The sequence below is a fragment of the Oncorhynchus masou genome, chromosome 20 (assembly GCF_036934945.1).
Source record: "Oncorhynchus masou masou isolate Uvic2021 chromosome 20, UVic_Omas_1.1, whole genome shotgun sequence".
NCBI lineage: Eukaryota > Metazoa > Chordata > Actinopteri > Salmoniformes > Salmonidae > Oncorhynchus > Oncorhynchus masou.
The window spans coordinates 31,573,566-31,583,193 of NC_088231.1; positions in this window are offsets into that span (position 1 = coordinate 31,573,566).

Sequence of the window (9,628 nt, forward strand, 5' to 3'; positions counted from 1 at the left end):
ATATACCCATTCAGTCTATAGGTCTATAATAGACCAACTCATATATATATACTATATACCCATTCAGTCTATAACAGACCAACTCATATATAGATACTATATACCCATTGAGTCTATAACAGACCAACTCATATATAGATACTATATACCCATTCAGTCTATAACAGACCAACTCATATATAGATACTATATACCCATTCAGTCTATAGGTCTATAATATACCAACTCATACATAGATACTATATACACATTCAGTCTATAACAGACCAACTCATACATAGATACTATATACACATTCAGTCTATAACAGACCAACTCATATATAGATACTATATACCCATTCAGTCTATAACAGACCAACTCATATATAGATACTATATACCCATTCAGTCTATAACAGACCAACTCATATATAGATACTATATACACATTCAGTCTATAACAGACCAACTCATACATAGATACTATATACACATTCAGTCTATAACAGACCAACTCATATATAGATACTATATACCCATTCAGTCTATAACAGACCAACTCATATATAGATACTATATACCCATTCAGTCTATAACAGACCAACTCATATATAGATACTATATACCCATTCAGTCTATAGGTCTATAACAGACCAACTCATATATAGATACTATATACCCATTCAGTCTATAACAGACCAACTCATATATAGATACTATATACCCATTCAGTCTATAACAGACCAACTCATACATAGATACTATATACCCATTCAGTCTATAACAGACCAACTCATATATAGATACTATATACCCATTCAGTCTATAACAGACCAACTCATATATAGATACTATATACCCATTCAGTCTATAACAGACCAACTCATACATAGATACTATATACCCATTCAGTCTATAACAGACCAACTCATATATAGATACTATATACCCATTCAGTCTATAATGGACCAACTCATATATAGATACTATATACCCATTCAGTCTATAACAGACTAACTCATATATAGATACTATATACCCATTCAGTCTATAACAGACCAACTCATATATATATACTATATACCCATTCAGTCTATAGGTCTATAATAGACCAACTCATATATATATACTATATACCCATTCAGTCTATAACAGACCAACTCATATATAGATACTATATACCCATTCAGTCTATAACAGACCAACTCATATATAGATACTATATACCCATTCAGTCTATAGGTCTATAATATACCAACTCATACATAGATACTATATACACATTCAGTCTATAACAGACCAACTCATACATAGATACTATATACACATTCAGTCTATAACAGACCAACTCATATATAGATACTATATACCCATTCAGTCTATAACAGACCAACTCATATATAGATACTATATACCCATTCAGTCTATAACAGACCAACTCATATATATAGATACTATATACCCATTCAGTCTATAGGTCTATAACAGACCAACTCATATATAGATACTATATACCCATTCAGTCTATAACAGACCAACTCATATATAGATACTATATACCCATTCAGTCTATAATATACCAACTCATATATAGATACTATATACCCATTCAGTCTATAACAGACCAACTCATATATAGATACTATATACCCATTCAGTCTATAACAGACCAACTCATATATATATACTATATACCCATTCAGTCTATAACAGACCAACTCATATATATATACTATATACCCATTCAGTCTATAGTTCCATAATATACCAACTCATATATAGATACTATATACCCATTCAGTCTATAACAGACCAACTCATATATAGATACTATATACCCATTCAGTCTATAACAGACTAACTCATATATAGATACTATATACCCATTCAGTCTATAACAGACCAACTCATATATATATACTATATACCCATTCAGTCTATAGGTCTATAACAGACCAACTCATATATAGATACTATATACCCATTCAGTCTATAGGTCTATAATATACCAACTCATATATAGATACTATATACCCATTCGGTCTATAATAGACCAACTCATATATATCAAATCAAATGTTATTTGTCACATACACATGGTTAGCAGATGTTAATGCGAGTGTAGCGAAATGCTTGTGCTTCTAGTTCCGACAATGCAGTAATAACCAACAAGTAATCTAACTAACAATTCCTAATCTACTGTCTTATACACAGTGTAAGGAGATAAAGAATATGTACATAAGGATATATGAATGAGTGATGGTACAGAGCAGCATAGGCAAGATACAGTAGATGGTATCGGTATCAGTATATATATCATGTGAGATGAGTATGTAAACAAAGTGGCATAGTTAAAGTGGCTAGTGATACATGTATTACATAAGGATGCAGTCGATGATATAGAGTACAGTATATACGTATGCATATGAGATGAATAATGTAGGGTAAGTAACATATAAGGTAGCATTGTTTAAAGTGGCTAGTGATATATTTACATAATTTCCCATCAATTCCCATTATTAAAGTGGCTGGAGTTGTGTCAGTGTGTTGGCAGCAGCCACTCAATGTTAGTGGTGGCTGTTTAACAGTCTGATGGCCTTGAGATAGAAGCTGTTTTTCAGTCTCTCGGTCCCAGCTTTGATGCACCTGTACTGACCTCGCCTTCTGGATGATAGCGGGGTGAACAGGCAGTGGCTCGGGTGGTAGATGTCCTTGATGATCTTTATGGCCTTCCTGTAACATCGGGTGGTGTAGGTGTCCTGGAGGGCAGGTAGTTTGCCCCCGATGATGCGTTGTGCAGACCTCACTACCTTCTGGAGAGCCTTACGGTTGCGGGCGGAGCAGTTGCCGTACCAGGCGGTGATACAGCCCGCCAGGATGCTCTCGATTGTGCATCTGTAGAAGTTTGTGAGTGCTTTTGGTGACAAGCCAAATTTCTTCAGCCTCCTGAGGTTGAAGAGGCGCTGCTGCGCCTTCTTCACGATGCTGTCTGTGTGAGTGGACCAATTCAGTTTGTCTGTGATGTGTATGCCGAGGAACTTAAAACTTGCTACTCTCTCCACTACTGTTCCATCGATGTGGATAGGGGGTGTTCCCTCTGCTGTTTCCTGAAGTCCACAATCATCTCCTTAGTTTTGTTGACGTTGAGTGTGAGGTTATTTTCCTGACACCACACTCCGAGGGCCCTCACCTCCTCCCTGTAGGCCGTCTCATCGTTGTTGGTAATCAAGCCTACCACTGTTGTGTCGTCCGCAAACTTGATGATTGAGTTGGAGGCGTGCGTGGCCACGCAGTCGTGGGTGAACAGGGAGTACAGGAGAGGGCTCAGAACGCACCCTTGTGGGGCCCCAGTGTTGAGGATCAGCGGGGAGGAGATGTTGTTACCTACCCTCACCACCTGGGGCGGCCCGTCAGGAAGTCCAGTACCCAGTTGCACAGGGCGGGGTCGAGACCCAGGGTCTCGAGCTTGATGACGAGCTTGGAGGGTACTATGGTGTTGAATGCCGAGCTGTAGTCGATGAACAGCATTCTCACATAGGTATTCCTCTTGTCCAGATGGGTTAGGGCAGTGTGCAGTGTGGTTGAGATTGCATCGTCTGTGGACCTATTTGAGCGGTAAGCAAATTGGAGTGGGTCTAGGGTGTCAGGTAGGGTGGAGGTGATATGGTCCTTGACTAGTCTCTCAAAGCACTTCATGATGACGGAAGTGAGTGCTACGGGCGGTAGTCGTTTAGCTCAGTTACCTTAGCTTTCTTGGGAACAGGAACGATGGTGGCCCTCTTGAAGCATGTGGGAACAGCAGACTGGTATAGGGATTGATTGAATATGTCCGTAAACACACCAGCCAGCTGGTCTGCGCATGCTCTGAGGGCGTGGCTGGGGATGCCGTCTGGGCCTGCAGCCTTGCGAGGGTTAACACGTTTAAATGTTTTACTCACCTCGGCTGCAGTGAAGGAGAGACCGCATTTTTCCGTTGCAGGCAGTGTCAGTGGCACTGTATTGTCCTCAAAGCGGGCAAAAAAGTTATTTAGTCTGCCTGGGAGCAAGACATCCTGGTCCGTGACTGGGCTGGATTTCTTCCTGTAGTCCGTGATTGACTGTAGACCCTGCCATATGCCTCTTGTGTCTGAGCCGTTGAATTGAGATTCTACTTTGTCTCTGTACTGACGCTTAGCTTGTTTGATAGCCTTACGGAGTGAATAGCTGCATTGATTGTATTCAGTCATGTTACCAGACACCTTGCCCTGATTGAAAGCAGTGGTTCGCGCTTTCAGTTTCACATGAATGCTGCCATCAATCCAAGGTTTCTGGCGCGATGCGTGGAGAAACCCGTTGGCTGCACCGCTTCGGATAGCGTCTCTCCAGTGAGCCATGTTTCCGTGAAGCACAGAACGTTACAGTCTCTGATGTCCCTCTGGAATGCTACCCTTGCTCGGATTTCATCAACCTTGTTGTCAAGAGACTGGACATTGGCAAGAAGAATGCTAGGAAGTGGGGCACGATGTGCCCGTCTCCGGAGTCTGACCAGAAGACCGCTACGTTTCCCTCTTTTTCGGAGTTGTTTTTTGGGGTCGCTGCATGCGATCCATTCCGTTGTCCTGTTTGTAAGGCAGAACACAGGATCCGCGTCGCAAAAAACATATTCTTGGTCGTACTGATGGTGAGTTGACGCAGATCTTATATTCAGTAGTTCTTCTCGACTGTATGTAATGAAACCTAAGATGACCTGGGGTACTAATGTAAGAAATAACACGTAGAAAAACACAAAACTGCATAGTTTCCTAGGAACGCGAAGCGAGGCGGCCATCTCTGTCGGCGCCGGAAGTTAACCAAGGCGCCGGAAGTTAACCATACTATATACCCATTCAGTCTATAACAGACCAACTCATATATAGATACTATATACCCATTCAGTCTATAACAGACCAACTCATACATAGATACTATATACCCATTCAGTCTATAGGTCTATAACAGACCAACTCGTATATAGATACTATATACCCATTCAGTCTATAACAGACCAACTCATATATAGATACTATATACCCATTCAGTCTATAGGTCTATAACAGACCAACTCATATATAGATACTATATACCCATTCAGTCTATAGGTCTATAACAGACCAACTCATATATAGATACTATATACCCATTCAGTCTATAGGTCTATAACAGACCAACTCATATATAGATACTATATACCCATTCAGTCTATAACAGACCAACTCATATATAGATACTATATACCCATTCAGTCTATAACAGACCAACTCATATATAGATACTATATAACTGTTAGAGTTGTCCAGTTTTTTCTGTTTTTCTATATTTTGTATACATTGAAGAAGGACTACTTGACATGATGACTCCTTGCTGTCCCCAGTCCACCTGGCCGTGCTGCTGCTCCAGTTTCAACTGTTCTGCCTTATTATTATTCGACCATGCTGGTCATTTATGAACATTTGAACATCTTGGCCATGTTCTGTTATAATCTCTACCCGGCACAGCCAGAAGAGGACTGGCCACCCCACATAGCCTGGTTCCTCTCTAGGTTTCTTCCTAGGTTTTGGCTTTTCTAGGGAGTTTTTCCTAGCCACCGTGCTTCTACACCTGCATTGCTTGCTGTTTGGGGTTTTAGGCTGGGTTTCTGTACAGCACTTTGAGATATCAGCTGATGTACGAAGGGCTATATAAATAAATTTGATTTGATTTTGATTTGATTTACCCATTCAGTCTATAACAGACTAACTCATACATAGATACTATATACCCATTCAGTCTATAACAGACTAACTCATACATAGATACTATATACCCATTCAGTCTATAACAGACTAACTCATATATAGATACTATATACCCATTCAGTCTATAACAGACCAACTCATATATAGATACTATATACCCATTCAGTCTATAACAGACTAACTCATACATAGATACTATATACCCATTCAGTCTATAACAGACTAACTCATATATAGATACTATATACCCATTCAGTCTATAATAGACCAACTCATATATAGATACTATATACCCATTCAGTCTATAGGTCTATAATATACCAACTCATATATAGATACTATATACCCATTCAGTCTATAACAGACCAACTCAAATATAGATACTATATACCCATTCAGTCTATAGGTCTATAATAGACCAACTCATATATAGATACTATATACCCATTCAGTCTATAACAGACCAACTCATATATAGATACTATATACCCATTCAGTCTATAGGTCTATAATAGACCAACTCATATATAGATACTATATACCCTTTCAGTCTATAATAGACCAACTCATATATAGATACTATATACCCATTCAGTCTATAACAGACCAACTCATATATAGATACTATATACCCATTCAGTCTATAACAGACTAACTCATATATAGATACTATATACCCATTCAGTCTATAGGTCTATAACAGACCAACTCATATATAGATACTATATACCCATTCAGTCTATAATAGACCAACTCATATATAGATACTATATACCCATTCAGTCTATAACAGACCAACTCATATATAGATACTATATACCCATTCAGTCTATAACAGACCAACTCATATATAGATACTATATACCCATTCAGTCTATAGGTCTATAACAGACCAACTCATATATAGATACTATATACCCATTCAGTCTATAATAGACCAACTCATATATAGATACTATATACCCATTCAGTCTATAGGTCTATAATATACCAACTCATATATAGATACTATATACCCATTCAGTCTATAGGTCTATAATATACCAACTCATATATAGATACTATATACCCATTCAGTCTATAATAGACCAACTCATATATAGATACTATATACCCATCCAGTCTATAACAGACCTACTCATATATAGATACTATATACCCATTCAGTCTTTAACAGACCAACTCATATATATATACTATATACCCATTCAGTCTATAGTTCCATAATATAACAACTCATATATAGATACTATATACCCATTCAGTCTATAATAGACCAACTCATATATAGATACTATATACCCATTCAGTCTATAGGTCTATAATATACCAACTCATATATAGATACTATATACCCATTCAGTCTATAGGTCTATAATATACCAACTCATATATAGATACTATATACCCATTCAGTCTATAACAGACCAACTCATATATAGATACTATATACCCATTCAGTCTATAACAGACCAACTCATACATAGATACTATATACCCATTCAGTCTATAACAGACTAACTCATACATAGATACTATATACCCATTCAGTCTATAATAGACCAACTCATACATAGATACTATATACCCATTCAGTCTATAGGTCTATAATAGACCAACTCATATATAGATACTATATACCCATTCAGTCTATAACAGACCAACTCATATATAGATACTATATACCCATTCAGTCTATAACAGACCAACTCATATATAGATACTATATACCCATTCAGTCTATAACAGACCTACTCATATATAGATACTATATACCCATTCAGTCTATAATATACCAACTCATATATAGATACTATATACCCATTCAGTCTATAACAGACCTACTCATATATAGATACTATATACCCATTCAGTCTATAGGTCTATAATAGACCAACTCATATATAGATACTATATACCCATTCAGTCTATAGGTCTATAACAGACCAACTCATATAGATACTATATACCCATTCAATCTATAATGGACCTTCAACTCATATACAATGGGGCAAAAAAGTATTTAGTCAGCCACCAATTGTGCAAGTTCTCCCACTTAAAAAGATGAGAGAGGCCTGTAATATTAATCATAGGTACACTTCAACTATGACAGACAAAAATGAGCAGAAAACAAATCCAGAAAATCACATTGTAGGATTTTTAATGAATTTATTTGCACATTATGGTGGAAAATAAGTATTTGGTCAATAACGAAAGTTTATCTCAATCCTTTGTTATAAACCCTTTGTTGGCAATGACGGAGGTCAAACGTTTTCTGTAAGTCTTCACAAGGTTTTCATACATGTCTGTGTCTGCAGTGTTTTTGGTACATTCTCATGTCCTGCTGTCTGTGTCTGCAGTGTTTTTGGTACATTCTCATGTCCTGCTGTCTGTGTCTGCAGTGTTTTTGGTACATTCTCATGTCCCGCTGTCTGTGTCTGCAGTGTTTTTGGTACATTCTCATGTCTCGCTGTCTGTGTCTGCAGTGTTTTTGGTACATTCTCATGTCCTGCTGTCTGTGTCTGCAGTGTTTTTGGTACATTCTCATGTCCTGCTGTCTGTGTCTGCAGTGTTTTTGGTACATTCTCATGTCTCGCTGTCTGTGTCTGCAGTGTTTTTGGTACGTTCTCATGTCCTGCTGTCTGCAGTGTTTTTGGTACATTCTCATGTCCTGCTGTCTGCAGTGTTTTTGGTACATTCTCATGTCCCGCTGTCTGTGTCTGCAGTGTTTTTGGTCACTCTGAAAGGACGTCAGTCACTGTCGATCTGATTTACAGAAGTACTTGGCGGTCATATGTGATAATACTATGAACTTTCTGTACAAAAAGTCAAGATGAACAGGAAACAAAGTAAAGAAACAGGAAACAAAGTAAAAGATAAACAGGAAACAAAGTAAAAGATAAACAGGAAACAAAGTAAAAGATAAACAGGAAACAAAGTAAAATATAAACAGGAAACAAAGTAAAATATAAACAAGAAACAAGGTAAAAGATAAACAGGAAACAAAGTAAAAGATAAACAGGAAACAAAGTAAAGAAACAGGAAACAAAATAGAAGATAAACAGGAAACAAAGTAGAAGATAAACAGGAAACAAAGTAAAAGATAAACAGGAAACAAAGTAAAAGATAAACAGGAAACAAAGTAAAAGATAAACAGGATACAAAGTAAAGAAACAGGAAACAAAGTAAAAGATAAACAGGAAACAAAGTAAAATATAAACAGGAAACAAAGTAAAAGATAAACAGGAAACAAAGTAAAAGATAAACAGGATACAAAGTAAAGAAACAGGAAACAAAGTAAAATATAAACAGGAAACAAAGTAAAAGATAAACAGGAAACAAAAGTCACTAAATGGTTGGGTTGGAACTCCTTGCTCCTCTCTGTCGGTGCCGTGTGTTGTCCTTCTATTTCCTGTACAGCTCGGCTGTCTGAACAACAACACCATCCACAGAGAAACACAAGGGAATTACATCACAATGGGAATTTGTAGAATTGTTGAGAATAATATTTTAATTGGGAATTTGAATATTGAAATTTCCTGAACTATTGGAATTGAAAGCAAGGTTATTTGAATTCGAATTCATTGAAATGTAATTTAGAGGGAGAGAGAATTTGACTGGAATTAACCCCAATCATGAGGCACACTTCACTGCATCTCTCCTCTGCAGTGTGAACACACACTAAAGGCCCTCTACACCCATTCAGTGTGTCATAGAGAGGGAGGTATGGAGGGAGGGAGAGGGAGGGAGGGAGGGAGGGAGGGAGGGAGGGAGGGAGGGAGAAAGGGAGAGCTCAGGTACAGGAGAGAGAGAGAGAGAGAGAGAGAGAGAGAGAGAGAGAGAGAGAGAGAGAGAGAGAGAGAGAGAGAGAGAGAGAGAGAGAGAGAGAGAGAG